General features: G+C 45.8%; 1 protein-coding gene and 1 pseudogene across 3 annotated transcripts in view; both read left to right on the top strand.

Moving 5' to 3' along the window:
- Dpp6 (dipeptidyl peptidase like 6) overlaps positions 1–16,349 on the top strand; it is a 749,167-nt gene that overhangs the window by 643,254 nt on the left and 89,564 nt on the right. The window lies entirely within an intron of this gene.
- Positions 60–1,719, top strand: LOC129680859 (mitochondrial import inner membrane translocase subunit Tim23-like; annotated as a pseudogene).

Below are 16,349 nucleotides of genomic sequence, written 5' to 3'. Positions count from 1 at the left end.
TGATGATAATGAGCCTTGCTAGCAGTGTGTAATATGCAAATAACACAGTGCTGATTAGCATGAGAGCTTTCGAGCCTTGCCGAGGTAAAAGCTGCATTTGCCTTCTGGCTTGATGTTCTCTGATTTCTTTTTTAACCCCCCATTAAATTCTGCTCCCGGCACCTTGGATAATAATGTATTTAGTGGCAGGAGGAGGCAGCAGATGCAAGCAGGAATAAATAAGATTTTCCGTATTTAGAAGGAGGCCATTTATTTCTGAGTACAGATCTATCAGGCGTGTTATTTATGTACTTTGCAATTTTTCTTGGACCCAGATTTTGCAGGGTGCGCTGGTGACAGTACAGGCCGCTGCGGCAACAGTTGAGCCCTTGGCGCTGTTCCCGCAGGATGAGCCTAACTCATGTCTCTGGCTCCGCTCTATTTGGGTCTGTCTCTTACCTCATTAAAAGATAACAGTGTGCAGTGCCGAAGCCAGGCAGGCAGATGGGGTCTTCTGTATTGAGTGGGAAAGCGCAGATTAGCTGTGGACACTCTCAATTGCACAGAAACAGAAAGCCAGGGACCAACCGTGCTCTGCCCAGCCCTGTCCTGTGACTGGGGGTGACTGGCTCAGGCTCCTCCTACATCCACCCCCCAGGTCACTCAAAGGATTCGAATAGTATTGCCATGTATCTGTGGCTTATAAATGCTCACTGACAGTAGGAAAACATGTCCTCTAGGCTTACTGTCTCTTGCCCTTCCTGTCTCTTTACAAAGAGGCTAAAGGACATAGCCATGCAGCATTTGATTCAAAGCTGGGGGATAGATGGGCTTTTGGATACTCGGGTTTTTGCAGCATTTAAACCCAAAGAAGGATGCTTAGGCAAAGAACGAGCCTCATGCATGTCAGTGTTTGCAAAAGTAACTGGGGAATGTTCTAGAGTTTCAGCACTTGAGGCGGGAGAGAGGTGGCATGACTCCCTTGGGATCATTCTGTCTTGGACCTGAGTTCCAAAAAGCACTCATAAGATTTAGGTCTCAGTAGCAACACGGGACTTCCCACTGTTGTTGTGGGGACCATGGCCAAGCACAGGACCCCAGCCTGAAAAAAGCCCACAGCAGTTTGCTGCGTGAGGGCTTGGAGGGTGGCAGAGGAAGCCACAACAAAACCACCAGCGTGTTAGCTGGCTTCTTAGGAGCAGGAAGAGCTGATTTGGCTGCATCCCCCTAACTGATATGAACCTCGTCTCCGTATTTAAATGTGGATCCATGCTATCTCATTCAGGATGCTGATGAGTTTATTTTGCCAACTGGAGCTAATAAAACCCGAGGCAGCTAGATTTGAACTAGCCTTCTTTACCTTTGGAGGATGTTGCCTAACAGGGGATGCATTGAGGGCAATGAATGGTCGTCGTCTAGGACTGTAGGAAACCCAGAGCATGGCCAGGTCCAAACCAAGAAATGTGTAGTTTTGAATATGGTGACTAGGCACTTTGGCTAACACTCTAGGTTCTCTGGCTTTGCTCTAGGCTGCATTTGGTGTTATCATGGAGAAAGCACGGGGTGGAGAAGATGACCTCAACACAGTAGCAGCCGGAACAATGATGGGAATGTTGTATAAATGTGCAGGTGGTCTTCGAGGAATAGCACGCGTGGCCTGGCAGGGCTGACACTCACAAGTCTCTGCTGTATAACAACTGTGAGCGCAGGAAAGGTTCCCTGCTCCAACAGTCACTCTGAAGATTTTGCCACTGTAGGAACGGGGAACACTTCCTGGTCATCCAGATCAATTTTTTTTTATTAATTACACTTTATTCATTTTGTATCCCCCCATAAGCCCCTCCCTCCTCCCCTGCCGATCCCACCCTCCCTCCCCTTTCTGCATGCATGCCACTCCCCAAGTCCACTGATAGGGGAGGTTCTCCTCTCCTTTCTGATCTTAGTCTATCAGTTCTCATCAAAAGTGGCTGCATTGTCCTCTACTGTGACCTGGTAAGGCTGCTCCCCCCTCAGGGGGAGGTGATCAAAGAGCAGGCCAATCAGATTATGTCAGAGGCAGTCCCTCTTCCCATTACTATGTAAACCACTTGGACACTGAACTGCCATGGGCTACACCTGTGCAGGGGTTCCAGGTCATCTCCACGAATAGTCCTTGGTTGGAGTATGATTTTCTGGGAAGTTCTCTGTGTTCAAATTATCTTGTTCTGTTGCTCTCCTTGTGGAGTTCCTATTCAATTTTTTAATGAGTCAGTCTGGAGTCGCTTCCTCTCTTGTACCTACAATTACTTTGAACAATTGGAGACTCTGATTTGCTGTGACAAAGTTCATGGATAGTTAGCCTGGGTTACACTACTTACCCTTAAGTGAGTGGAAGCCAGACCCTTTGGCGGCTCGCTGAGTGTTTTCTTCTCCTCTGGAGATGATCTTGCACCTGTTTTCTTTCCTACCTGCAAATTGGAAAACCACCTGCTCTCCAAATTCAGGCCATGGTTATTTTCAACACTTTTATCACCATGTTTATTCTTTTAAAAATCTAAAACTTGTGTTGCCCTGTATTCCAAACAAAAGGTGAAAATAGAACCAAAGTTGGAAAAAAAAAAAAAAAAAAAAAGGATTTAGGTCTCTCCACAAAGTCTCCAGCATCCCCTCTGGTCTTCTGGTCTGTCGATGAGAACATTAAAGCCCTCTGCTGTGAGAAGACCAGCTCTGGGTTGGGAGTGGGACACAGCCCTGATGCAGCTCCTACCTTCCCTGACTTTCTTACTGGCAGATGAGTCAGGGGCTTAGTGGCAGCGTCCCCCCCCCACCATGAGATCCCTATCGCACCCCAAGTTTGGCTGTCCCATTCTGCCTAAGACATGCCTGGTAGAGGTCATTGTGCTGAAAGCTCATCTGATGCCTCCAGAAGCCTCTGCCTGGGGTGATTTGTTTATACAGTAATTCTGGCAGCCAGGGTTACTTTAGTCTCTTTGGCTGGATCATAATTAGCCAAAAAGGGCTGGGGGCAAACACTTCCTGCACAGGGAAGGTTTTAGAATCTTCTGGGCTATTTAGATTTGAGCAATTCACTCCAGCTCTTCTTTCCACTAGAAAAATAAGTTGGTGTTTTCTGCCAACTATCACAAAACAAACAGAAAGTTTATTGAAAACACCAGATAAATACCTGGTCCTATGAAACACAACTCAATATTTGTCTTTCCCTTGGAAATGACTCCCCAGGAAGGTAAGAACACCAGACATGGGCAGACCCTTCAAATCAGGCATAAGTCTCATAAAACTGGAGCAATGTCACTTGATGCTGTTCCCTCAAACTTTGCGGTAGTTCCTGCATCCCTTACCACCGATGGCACTAATCATCATTTTCGTAAGTGTTCTTGGAACAGAAAGTATGAAGGGAGGATGGGAGACATCAATGACAATCTAGCCTTGCAGAAAACAACAGAGATATTTTGGGCTCCCTCTCAGAAACTATCCATCAGCACAGTCATACTTCTGCCCTGTCTGCCCAAAGTGAAATGTCCATCTCCCCTCCACGCTTCATTAGAAGCCACAGAAGATTCTAGAATTTCAGCATTTGGAAGAAAAACAGAGGGCACATGGTTGAGCTGAGAACCTCAGCTATTTCTTCTTCTTCTTCTTCTTCTTCTTCTTCTTCTTCTTCTTCTTCTTCTTCTTCTTCTCCTCCTCCTCCTCCTCCTCCTCCTCCTCCTCCTCCTTCTCCTCCTCCTCTTCCTCTTCCTCCTCTTCCTCCTCCTCTTCCTCCTTCTTCTCCTCTTTCTCCTCCTCCTTCTCCTTCTCCTTCTTCTTTACTTCTGGTTTCTTGAGATAAGGTTTCTCTGTGTAGCCTAGGCTGACCTGCAACGCTCTCTGTAGACCAGACTGGCCTCAAACTCAGAAATCTGCCTGCCTCTGCCTCCTGAGAGCTCAGATTAAAGGCATGTGCCAGCATGCTAAGGTCAGTGTCATCCTCCTATCGGGATACATTCCCTGCCCTCTGAAGGAAGCAGCTAGCAATGCAATTTAATACAATGCTACACAACCTCCCAAAAGCTCCCCCGAGCACTGCTGGGTTACGCCAACTATGCATCTGTTTGTTTGGAAGGCCTTGTTTGTAACAGGTGCTTCTCGGTTACAACCTGTTGAGAACACAGGTGGTACAGGCTGGGTCTAGAAATCTAGAAGGTTCTTGGGGTGAAATGCTGTTGTGGACATGGGGACAAGTCAAGTTGTGGCCTGTGATGTTCTAGACATAAGGGAAAAACCAGGAACAGATGTAGCACTCAGGAATGAGTGTCCACCTCAGACCATGCATGTCGGTTTAAGACCACTGGAGTCATTCAAAGAACACCTACTATCCTCTGCATGGTTTGCCTGTTTGCCCTATATCTGGGCTGCATGTCTTCTGGACATGACTCTGATACAGAGAGACAGTCAGCAAAGTAGCTGAAGGGCATCCAGCAGAGCATGCCAGCTACAAATAGCTGGATTCCTCTTCTCAGCAAAAGCACTCACAGCCCTGCTTCCAGGTCTGCCCAGACTCCAAATCACACTCTGTCACGTCTTCTGAGGAGCTTGTGTGAATAGCTCAGTTCTGGATGCTGGAGTTACAAGATGCTGATGGATGTAAGGTTGTGTAAGGTTGTGCAGTTTGAGAACACAGTATCTCATGTGATAAGCAAAGGTGTGTCTGTGACCCCGATCCACTGTCACCTCATGCCCAGAAAGGTCATTGATTTCCTGCCAGCGTTATCCTCACATTAAACCCATGCAGTTGTCATTCTCAGGTGGTAGAGACCACTGCTGCTGTCATTGTCAAAGGAATACTAGAGTTAACAAGGACCTTGTCCCCTCCCAATTTGTGTCCCCATCGTGAGTACAGCTTAGACTTTAGAACGGGTTATCCAGCCTAGGGACACAAGCTTGGCTTTGAGCAAAATGATTTTTTTTATTAATTACACTTTATTCACTTTGTATCCCTCCATAAGCCCCTCCCTCCTCCCCTCCTAATCCCACCTTCCTTCCCCCTTCTTCATGCATGCCCCTCCCCAAGTCCACTGATAGGGGAGGTCCTCCTCTTCTTCCTTCTGATCTTAGTCTATCAGATCACATCAGGAGTGGCTGCATTGTCATCTTCTGTGGCCTGGTAAGGCTGCTCCCCCCTCGGGGGGGGGGGGATCAAAGAGCAGGCCAATCAGTTTATGTCAGAGGCAGTCCCTCTTCCCATTACTATGGAACCCACTTGGACACTAAACTGCCATGGGCTACATCTGTGCAGGGGTTCTAGGTTATCTCCATGCCTGGTACTTGGTTGGAGTATGAGTCTCTGGGAATACCCCTGTGTTCAAATATTCTGGTTCTGTTGCCCTCCTTGTGGGGTTCCTGTCCTCTCCAGCTCTTTCTATTTCCCACTTCTTAAGATTTCATGCACTCTGCCCAACAGTTGGCCATAAGTCTCAGCATCTGCTTTGATAGTCTCCAGGGCAGAGCCTTTCAGAGGCCCTCTGTGGCAGGTTCCTAGGTTGTTTCCTGTTTTCGCCTTCTTCTGATGTCCATCTTATTTGCCTTTTGGGATGGGGATTGAGCGTTTTAGTCAGGGTCCTCTCTCTTGATTGGTTTCTTTAGATGTACAGATTTTAGTAGGTTTATCCTATGTTATATGTCTATATGAGTGAGTATATACCGTGTGTGTCTTTCTGCTTCTGGGACAGCTCACTCAGGATGATCCTTTCCAGGTCCCACCATTTACCTGCAAATTTCGTGATTTCCTTATTTTTCATTGCTGAGTAATACTCCATTCTGTAGATGTACCACAATTTCTGCATCTATTCTTCAGTTGAGGGGCATCTGGGCTGTTTCCAGCTTCTGGCTATTACAAATAAAGCTGCTACAAACATGGTTGAGCAAATGTCCTTTTTGTGTACTTGAGCCCCTTTTGGATATATGCCTAGGAGTGGTATAGCTGGATCTTGAGGAAGCGCTATTCCTAGTTGTCTGAGAAAGTGCCAAATTGATTTCCAGAGTGTTTGTACAAGTTTACATTCCCACCAGCAGTGGAGGAGGGTTCCCCTTTCTCCACAACCTCTCCAGCATGTGTTGTCACTTGAGTTTTTCATCTTGGCCATTCTGATAGGTGTCAGGTGAAATCTCAGGGTGGTTTTGATTTGCATTTCCCTAATGGCTAATGACATTGAACATTTCTTTAAGTGTTTCTCTGCCATTCGATATTCCTCTACAGAGAGTTCTCTATTTAGCTCTGTTCCCCATTGTATGTGCCCATTTGGAACCGGAACTTCATCCTCTTGAGTGTAACACAGTCTGCCGTGTGAGAAAATGAAGACTAGACAACTGGGGTTGGGGGGTGGGGGGTGGGGGCTGAGCGGAGCCCAGCATGTGCTTTGCCTGCAGGATTCCACTCAGATTCTACAGACAGCATGAGGACATCCCAGCCTGTGGATGACACCATGCTACTGCTCCTGCTACTATGTATGTGACAGGACTAGGTTCCCATTCACCTAGAATCCTCACACTGGCCGAAAGACAAAGGGTTGACTCTTGTTCTTTTACCATTGGAACCGGATGTTAAGTCGTGAGCCAATTCTGCAGGGCATAGGAACTACCCAAGAGCCATTCATAATTTATAGCTAATTAACCTTTTCTTTAATAAACCTTGAAACCTAATTTCCTCCTCTGGTACGCATTGTATTTTCACTGATATTAGGAAATAATTATACAGAACATCTCAGTCTGATTAGGGCAAACACTGCTGAATTAGGGTTTTCTTTGAAAATATGAATTAAGTGATCCTTTCTCAAGTCCTTCTTAAAAGCAAATCGTATTCTTAAATTTTAACAATGTTCTGTTAATTCTTTGAGAATCTTGTACAATGTATTCTTACCACATTGACCTCACCTTCCCCTAACTCTCCCCAGACCCACCCATCCCCCCACATCAAGCTTGTTGAGTCCAGTTTGTGGTGCCCAACTGCTTTTGGGTGTGGCCTGCCAGGTTTCACACCACTAAAGAAAATGGACTCTTCCGGGCAGCTATCAAATGCCAATAGCTCCTCAGCCAGGGGCAGGGCTGCGTCCCCCTAACCCCCTCTGTTCGCCACTGTTGCTGGAAGGTAATATGCTGAGCACTGGAGAGGCAGTGACTTGCTTGGATTGTGCTGTCGCAGAGGAATACATCTTTATACATGACATGCAAACAAGCAACAATAGGGCCAAATGGCTCAGCAGGTAAAGCCTGACGATGTGAATTCAATCCCTGGGATTCATGTGATGGAAGGAGAGGACCGTCTCCCGTAAGCTGTCATCTGACTTCCACACACTTACTGTGACATGCACAAAGTCATGCAGAATACACACTCAAATATGTAAGTAGATGGAAAAATACTTTCAAAGAACAAACAATGGAAGCCGTCTATGGCACTGGCAAGATCAGTGAAAGGCTTGCCTGTTTCCTACTTGGCGGCATGAGCCTTTGACAGCTTCCTTTTTCCAATGTCATGGTCAGGGTGCGCTGCTCCCTCTCCACCAGAGCCCTCAGGCCCCACGTGGTGCATTCTACTCCTCTCTTAGACCATCTCTTAACATGTTTGATTATCACTTGATTGTCTCCCCCAGCGAGGACCCTCTTGCACTCTAATGACTCCTTCACATCCGCTCTCAACAGGCCGTGTGAAGGGGAGGATGAGAGCAAAGCACGATGCTATTCTCTGCCACGTGACTCCTGCAGGCACACAGGCTCTTCACGTAATTACTTGTCCCTCAGCACAGAGGGTGACAAGAGGCAATGGGGTCACCCACAGCCCTTCAGCCAGCAACCACCTCCAGAAGTTTCTGCCCTGAGTCTCTTTCAGTTCCAGATCCAAGCAGGCCTCCAGATTCCCTCTTCTGAGTTCCGCTTGGGAACTCCATGTCACGTGTGGCCTTGAATTAAAACCTACACTCCTGTTTCTCAGGGAACAGCCAGAACCAGGAAGCAAACACTTATGCCCTAACTGTAGGACTTCAAAATAATATCTCTGGTCTCCAACTCACCGCATCTCCAAGAATGCCCTTTAAACTCCCGATCCTGCTCCTCCACCTCCTGCCTGGCTCACGAATCATTCTCAGTCTGTCCACAGTGTGTCCATGGTCTGCTGTGTTAGGGTGTTACCAAGTGAATGGATGGCCGGATACCGAATGAATGAATGAATGAATGAATGAATGAATGAATGAATGGGTGAAAGCTTTAATATACGTATGTCAACAATGGAGTTAGAAATAGGGAATATATGCATGATACTCTTATTCATTTTGGTAAGAGGCCGGTGAGTAGAAGGCTTCAGGGTCATGGCTTCAGGAAATCCCAACAAGTAGCCACTAAAAAAGAGATGAAGTGCCAAAGAAAGCCCTAACAAAAGAGTATAATCCAGGAACAGAGCCTGGCTTCCTGGCTCAGGTGTTTCCTTTCCTTGGTATGTTCTACACAAAAGGTTTGTCATTAAAGTTGCTCTCGGTGACCTGATATATGATGACCTTGGACAGTGACATCTTTGAATTAGGCTGAGCCTGGCAGAACTAGCGTCTCCTCTCTTCTGCAGCCACCAAGGTATGGAAAGGCCAGGGCATGCCCTGTCTGTAACGCTGGCTGGCTGACTTCCAAGCATTCAGAAATGGCTCTGCAGCAGGGTGAGGTGGCTCACACCTGTAATCCCAGCACTCTGGGAGGCAGAGGCAGGAGGATCCCTGTGGGTTTGAGGCAGCCTGGTCTACAAAGCGAGTCCAGGACAGCCAAGGCTACACAGAGAAACCCTGTCTTAAAAAAAAAAAAACAAAACAGAAATGGTTCTGCTGCAGAGGAACAGTAAGTGTCTGGCCTACCTTCTGTGCCCCCAGCCCACTGAGTTAGAAAGAAATCGCATATGCAAGAAGGTTTAGAAACAAATAGGTTTCTTCTGTTTCTAGGGAAGCAGGAACAGAACTTGGCCTCTTGGCTTCTTGGCCTCACTTTGCCTCACTCCAGAAAATGAGACCTGTGGGGCCTGGAGAAACTACCTGTGGAGCACATTATGGGTCCCTGGGGCACTAGCTAGGACTGTTGTCTAGCAAAGTTCCTAAGCCTCCCTGTTTCTCTCTCTCCATCTCACTTCTGTGGCACTCTGAACCACCAAGTTCAGGCTTGTCTCCAGCTGAACTTGAATGGTGGGTCTGTAGGTCAGGGACCCCTGCACCCAGCTACCTAGAGGACACCCACATCCTAGCCACTGGGCAAGGACCTTTCCTCCAGCCCATAGGCATGGGTCCTGCTATTAGTTTCTCCCATCTGAGCTGGACATTGTTTCCAAACATCTGTCCACTAGGACTGTGCAATTGGCCTTCTGTGTCACATAGCTGGGAGTTCCCAGCTCCCTTCTGTGTCACAGAGCTGGCTAGATGGCTGGGTCAGGCCTGTTGAGGACCTTGACATCACGTTAGCAGGCAGCCTTGTCTTTGTTTGGTAATAGCAGTAGCTGTCCAGTTCTGCATGGTCCCTGCGGGAGGAGCCAGCTGTTTAATAGGAAACCTGGGGAGACTTCAACACCCCACTCTCAACAAAGGACAGGTCAACAAAACAGAAATTAAACAAAGAAACAATATCTCTGACAGAGGTCATGAATCAAATGGACCTCACAGACATCTACAGAACTTTACACCCAAACACAAAAGAATTTACCTTCTTCTCAGCACCTCATGGAACCTTCTCCAAAATAGACCATATAGTTGGTCACAAAGCAAGCCTCAACAGATACAAGAAGACTGAAATAATCCCTTGTATCCTGTCTGATCACCATGGAATAAAGCTGGACTTCAACAACAACAGAAATAGCAAAAAGCCTACACACTCATGGAAACTGAACAACTTGTTACTAAATGACAGCTGGGTCAGGGAAGAAATAAAGAAAGAAATTAAAGCCTTTCTAGAACTCAATGAAAATGAAGACACAACATGCCCAAACTTGTGGGACACAATGAAAGCAGTGCTAAGAGGAAAGTTCATAGCACTAAGTGCCTTCAAGAAGAAATTCGAGACAGCTCATTCAAGCAACTTAATGGCCCACTTAAAAACCCTAGAAAAAGAAGAAGCAGACACACCAAAAAGGAGTAGACGGCTGGAAATAATCAAACTCAGGGCTGAAATCAATCAATTAGAAACAAATAAAACAATTCAAAGAATCAATGAAACCAAGAGCTGGTTCTTTGAGAAAATCAACAAGATAGACAAACCCTTAGCCAAGCTAACTAAAAGGCAGAGAGACACCACCCAAATCAACAAAATCAGAAATGAAAGGGGGGACATAACTACAGACACTGAGGAAATCCAAACAATCATTAGGACTTACTTCAAAAGTCTATATGCCACAAAATTTTAAAATCTAAATGAAATGGACAATTTTCTTGATTGATTTGACTCACCAAAGCTGAATCAGGACCAGGTAAATCAACTAAATAGTCCTATATCCCCCAAAGAAATAGAAGCAGTCATCAAAAGTCTCCCATCCAAAAAAAGCCCAGGACCAGATGGCTTCAGCGCAGAATTCTACCAGACCTTCAAAGAAGAGCTAACTCCAATTCTCTTCAAACTATTCCACAAAATAGAAACAGAAGGAACATTACCAAATTCATTCTATGGAGCCACAATCACCTTGGTACCTAAACCTCACAAAGACTCAATAAAGAAAGAGAATTTCAGGCCAATCTCCCTTATGACTTGCAAACCGGATCCAAGAACACATCAAAGATATTATCCACTATGACCAAGTAGGCTTCATCCCAGGTATGCAGGGGTGGTTCAATATACGGAAATCCATCAATGTGATCCACCATATTAACAAACTGAAAGAAAAAAACCACATGATAATCTCCCTAGATGCTGAAAAAGCATTTGACAAAATCCAACATCCATTCATGTTTAAAGTACTGGAGAGATCAGGGATACAAGGCACATATCTAAACATAGTAAAGGCGATATACAGCAAGCCTATAGCCAACATCAAACTGAACGGAGAGAAACTTAAAGCAATCCCTCTGAAATCAGGGACAAGACAAGGCTGCCCACTGTCTCCATATCTCTTCAACATAGTGCTGGAAGTCCTTGCTAGAGCAATAAGACAGTCGAAGGAGATCAAGGGGATACAGATGGGAAAAGAAGAAGTCAAATTATCACTATTTGCAGATGATATGATAGTATATATGAGTGACCCCAAAAACTCTACCAGGGAACTCCTACAGCTGATAAACACCTTCAGCAAAGTGGCCGGATATAAAATTAACTCAAAAAAATCAGTAGCACTCCTGTATACAAAAGACAAAAGGGCTGAGAAAGAAATTAGAGAAACAACACCATTCACAATAACCACAAATGACATAAAGTACCTTGGCGTAACCCTAACCAAGCAAGTCAAAGACTTGTATGAAAAAAATTTCAAGTCTCTGAAGAAAGAATTAGAGGAAGATATGAGAAGATGGAAAGATCTCCCATGCTCATGGCTTGGCAGGATTAACATAGTAAAAATGGCCATCTTACCAAAAGCAATCTACAGATTTAATGCAATTCCCATCAAATTGCCAACACAATTCTTTACAGACCTGGAAAGAAAAATTCTCAACTTCGTATGGAATAACAAGAAACCGAGAATTGCTAAAACAATCCTCTACAATAAAAGATCTTCTGGAGGTATCTCCATCCCTGATCTCAAGCTGTACTATAGAGCAACAGTTATAAAAACTGCACGGTACTGGCATAGAAACAGAATGGTGGATCAATGGAATCGAACAGAAGACCCAGAAATAAACCCACACACTTACGGACACCTGATTTTTGACAAAGATGCCAAAACCATACAATGGAAAAAAGATAGCATCTTTAACAAATGGTGCTGGTCCAACTGGATGTCTACATGTAGAAAAATGCAAATAGATCCATACTTATCACCCTGCACAAAACTGAAGTCCAAGTGGATCAAAGACCTCAACATAAAACCAGACACATTAAATCGGCTAGAAAAAAAAGTGGGGAATACCCTAGAACTCATTGGTACAGGAGAAAACTTCCTGAACAGAACACCAACAGCACAGGCTCTAAGAGCAACAATCAATAAATGGGACCTCATGAAATTGAAAAACTTCTGTAAAGCAAAGGACACCGTCATCAAAACAAAGCGACTGCCTACAGATTGGGAAAGAATCATCACCAACCCTCTATCTGACAGAGGGCTAATATCCAGTATATATAAAGAACTAAACAAGCTGAAAAGCAACAAACCAAGTAATCCACTTAAAAAATGGGGAACAGAGCTAAAGAGAGAATTCTCTGTAGAGGAATATCGAATGGCAGAGAAGCACTTAAAGAAATGCTCAACCTCATTAGCCATTAGGGAAATGCAAATCAAAACAACCCTGAGATTTCACCTTACACCCATCAGAATGGCCAAGATGAAAATCTCAAGGGACAACACATGCTGGAGAGGTTGTGGAGAAAGGGGAACCCTTCTCCACTGCTGGTGGGAATGTAAACTGGTACAACCACTCTGGAAATCAATCTGGCGCTTTCTCAGACAACTAGGAATAGCGCTTCCTCAAGATCCAGCTATACCACTCCTAGGCATATACCCAAAAGAGGCGCAAGTACACAACAAGGACATTTGTTCAACCATGTTTGTAGCAGCTTTATTTGTAATAGCCAGAAGCTGGAAACAACCCAGATGCCCCTCAACTGAAGAATGGATGCAGAAACTGTGGTACATCTATACAATGGAGTATTACTCAGCAATGAAAAATAAGGAAATCATGAAATTTGCAGGTAAATGGTGGGACCTGGAAAGGATCATCCTGAGTGAGTTGACCCAGAAGCAAAAAGACACTCACGGTATATACTCACTCATATAAACATACAATATAGAATAAACCCACTAAAAGCTGTACATCTAAACAAACTAAGCAAAAGAGAGGACCCTAACTAAAATGTTCAATCCCCATCCTGAAAGACAAAGAGGATGTACATCAGAAGAAAACGAAAATAGGAAACAACCTCGGAACCCGCTACAGAGGGCCTCTGAAAGCCAGAAGAAAACAGGAAACAACCTTGAAACCTGCCACAGAGGGCCTCTGAAAGCTTCTGCAGTATAGACTGTCAAAGCAGATGCTGAGCCTGATGGCCAACTGATGGGCAGAGTGAATGGAATTTTATGTAAGAAGTGGGAAATAGTAAGAGCTGGAGGGAACGGGAACTCCACAAGCAGAGCAACAGAACAAGATAATTTGAACACAGGGAACTTCCCAGAGACTCATACTCCAACCAAGGACTATTTGTGGAGATGACCTGGAACCCCTGCACAGGTGTAGCCCATGGCAGTTCAGTGTCCAAGTGGGTTCCATAGTAATGGGAAGAGGGACTGCCTCTGACATAATCTGATTGGCCTGCTCGTTGATCACTTCCCCCTGAGGGGGGAGCAGCCTTACCAGGCCACAGTAGAGGACAATGCAGCCACTTTTGATGAGAACTGATAGACTAAGATCAGAAAGAAGGAGAGGAGGACCTCCCCTATCAGTGGACTTGGGGAGTGGCATGCGTGCAGAAAGGGGAGGGAGGGTGGGATCGGCAGGGGAGGAGGGAGGGGCTCATGGGGGGATACAAAATGAATAAAGTGTAATTAATAAAAAAAAATAAAAGATTTAAAAAAAAATAGGAAACCTGATCCCCAGATGTCTCTCATCTTGTGGGCATCTGAGGCCCAAACCAGTGTCTGTCTCCCTGTGCCCTGTGTAGGGTCTGGACTCAGAACATGCCACACATACTCTTTAATGGGCTAGTAGACAGTTTTTCTCGCCATATAACTATAACTCACTGACTCTTTGTCCAGAAGAAGAGGTGGAGGCGGGAAAGTTTCCAGGATCCACCACTCTGCCTTCCTGGTTTCCTGTGGATTTCTGTTTTCCCCCAGGTCCACTCTGCTTTGCTCTGATTGTTCCCATAGCACTTGAAATTGCCAGCTCCCGTGTTGTTTATCATTACCTTCGAGGCTGTCTCTACCATATGGCACAGAGCTCCGTGCAGGTGGAATGCTCAGGCTTTGATCAATAATATTAGCACAGGCTTGCAGACACTTCACCCCAGCATCTGTTCTCACTGCATGCTCCTCCTCTGTCTGTCACCTCTCCCACTCCTCAGGACACCAGCCACGTTGGATTAAGATCCTCCCTCTCCAGCAAAACCTCAACCTAGTTTACATCTTATGACCCCTGTGCATTGACCCTGTTTCCACGTGAGGTCACACTGAACTAGGGTTAGAGCACACGGTTCTACCTGTGACGCTGTTCTGGGGGAGCTTACTATTTGTTCATTTAAGAAGGATTTTTCCCAAGCTGAGAAGCGTACCTCATGTCTGACTTCAAGGCTGTATGCGCCCACACGCAGTGCCAGTGCTCACTTGATCCGATAGCAGGTTTGTCCCAGTACTGTCGTGTTTTGTTTTGTATTGCTTTATGGCTGATGGGTAAAAGCTTTACGTGTGTATGTCTGTTCTGCAGAACTCCTGATTGATCTAATTAGCAAATACATAACATCCTGTGTGTCCTGGAGAACACCTCAAATCTCCTTTCAGCAGTCTTCATGTGAATTACCAACTTCAGTCACCCCAGTAGGCAGCAAAGGTTTTGAACTGTCCTCTTGACATGCTGAGTCAGGCCCTTTGACCCACATGCCCCCGCTTCTCATCCTACCCAATTATCGTCGTTAGGTTTCTATTGCTGTGGGGAAAAAATGACCAAAATCAACTTGTGGAAAAAGGAATTTATTTCACCTTCATGAAGGGACTAAGGGCAAGAACTCAGGACAGGAATCTGGAGGCAGGAACTGAAACAGACACCATGGAGGACCTCTGATAACTGGCTTGTTCCCCATCTTTTATGCACCTCAAACTACCTGCCCAAGAATGACACCATCTACAATGAGCTGACCTTTCCACATAAATCATTAATCAAGAAAACGCACTACAGACCAGCCTGCAGGCCATCTGATGAAGGCATTTTTCTCAGTTGAGGTTTCTCCTCCTGGATAATTCTCGCTTATATCAACTTGTCAAAACTCCAGCCAGGACACTGCTGCTTACTGCCTTTTCTGTGTGTGCATTACTATATCTGCTATAGATCCCACATGGAAGTGAGATCCTGTGGGTTTCTCATTTGTCTTTCCGTGTGCGGCTTATCACACTCAGCCTTGTGTGCCCCAGGTTCATTCTTATGTCAAAAATCCCTTCTTTCTCTGTCACATTCAGACCCAGAATATGTTCCAAAGCTGCCGCTATGGGAAAAGCAACATGGTCTTTCCCACCCCAGGTCACCACGAGTCACAGTCGGTATCTGGATAGACAGTGTGCGCGCATGCTCGCACGCGCGCGCGCACACACACACACACACACACACAATCTCACATGTTGCTCTCCACGTCACACTTGGGAGAGAGAATGGAGGTCTCTAAGCAACCTGTACAACACTGACCCTTTTCACCCGGGCAACAGGAGTTTATCCCACTAGACACACCCTTAAGGCAGCCTGCACAATTGAACAGCAAATGACCTCATCGGCAACAAACAGAGACACCACCTGTGCTCCCGTGAGCTGAGCTGTGCACACCCTCCTCCTGCATCTCGCAGAGGAAGCCGGCGATAAGCCAGTGTCCTCAAGTGGATTTGTGTGTGTGCGTGTGTGTACATGAATGTGTGCACATGTTTATCTCTGTGTGTGCCTATATGTGTACGTGTGTGTGTGCATGTGTGTGTTTTCTGTGTGTGTGTGTGTGTGTGTCTATGTACGTGTCTCTGTGTGTGTGTGTACTGAAATTGTGCTCCCCACGGATCGAGGAATGTGAGAGGACTTCCTGCTTCCTGAGTTATTGTGCCTGCCCAGAAAGATGAGCTGTTCCTTTTGTTCCAAATGAAGGGCTCATGGAGCGAAGCCTCCTGATGAAATGGGGGTTCTTCCCCTATCTGCGGCTCTCTGCTTGGAAGTACACAGATGCCTCGTTAGGCCGGGATGCTGGAGAGAGTGCTTGCAGAACAGGGACGTTTGTAAGACGATGTCTTGCCAGGGTTGCATCTGACCTATATTTCCCTCTAACTTTCTTACACTTAATTGCCTCCTTCATGAGCAGCCAGAACGCAGTAAATGAAGAAAAATGAAGCAAAACAAAACAAACCCTAAAGACCGGTTTGCAAAAGTACACGAGAATAGAGGAGGGGAGAGGGGTGCTAAACCCTCCCAGTGTAGTAGGGTTTACATTTGGGAGTGGCAGGATAACGCCGTGTGTGTGTGTGTGTGTGTGTGTGTGTGTGTGTGTGTGTGTGTGTG

The sequence above is a fragment of the Psammomys obesus genome, unplaced genomic scaffold (assembly GCF_907164565.1).
Source record: "Psammomys obesus unplaced genomic scaffold, mPsaObe1.curated_primary_1811, whole genome shotgun sequence".
Classification (NCBI taxonomy): Eukaryota; Metazoa; Chordata; class Mammalia; order Rodentia; family Muridae; genus Psammomys; species Psammomys obesus.
The sequence above is the reverse complement of the archived record's forward strand: the minus strand, read 5'-3'. Positions and strand labels throughout refer to the sequence as shown.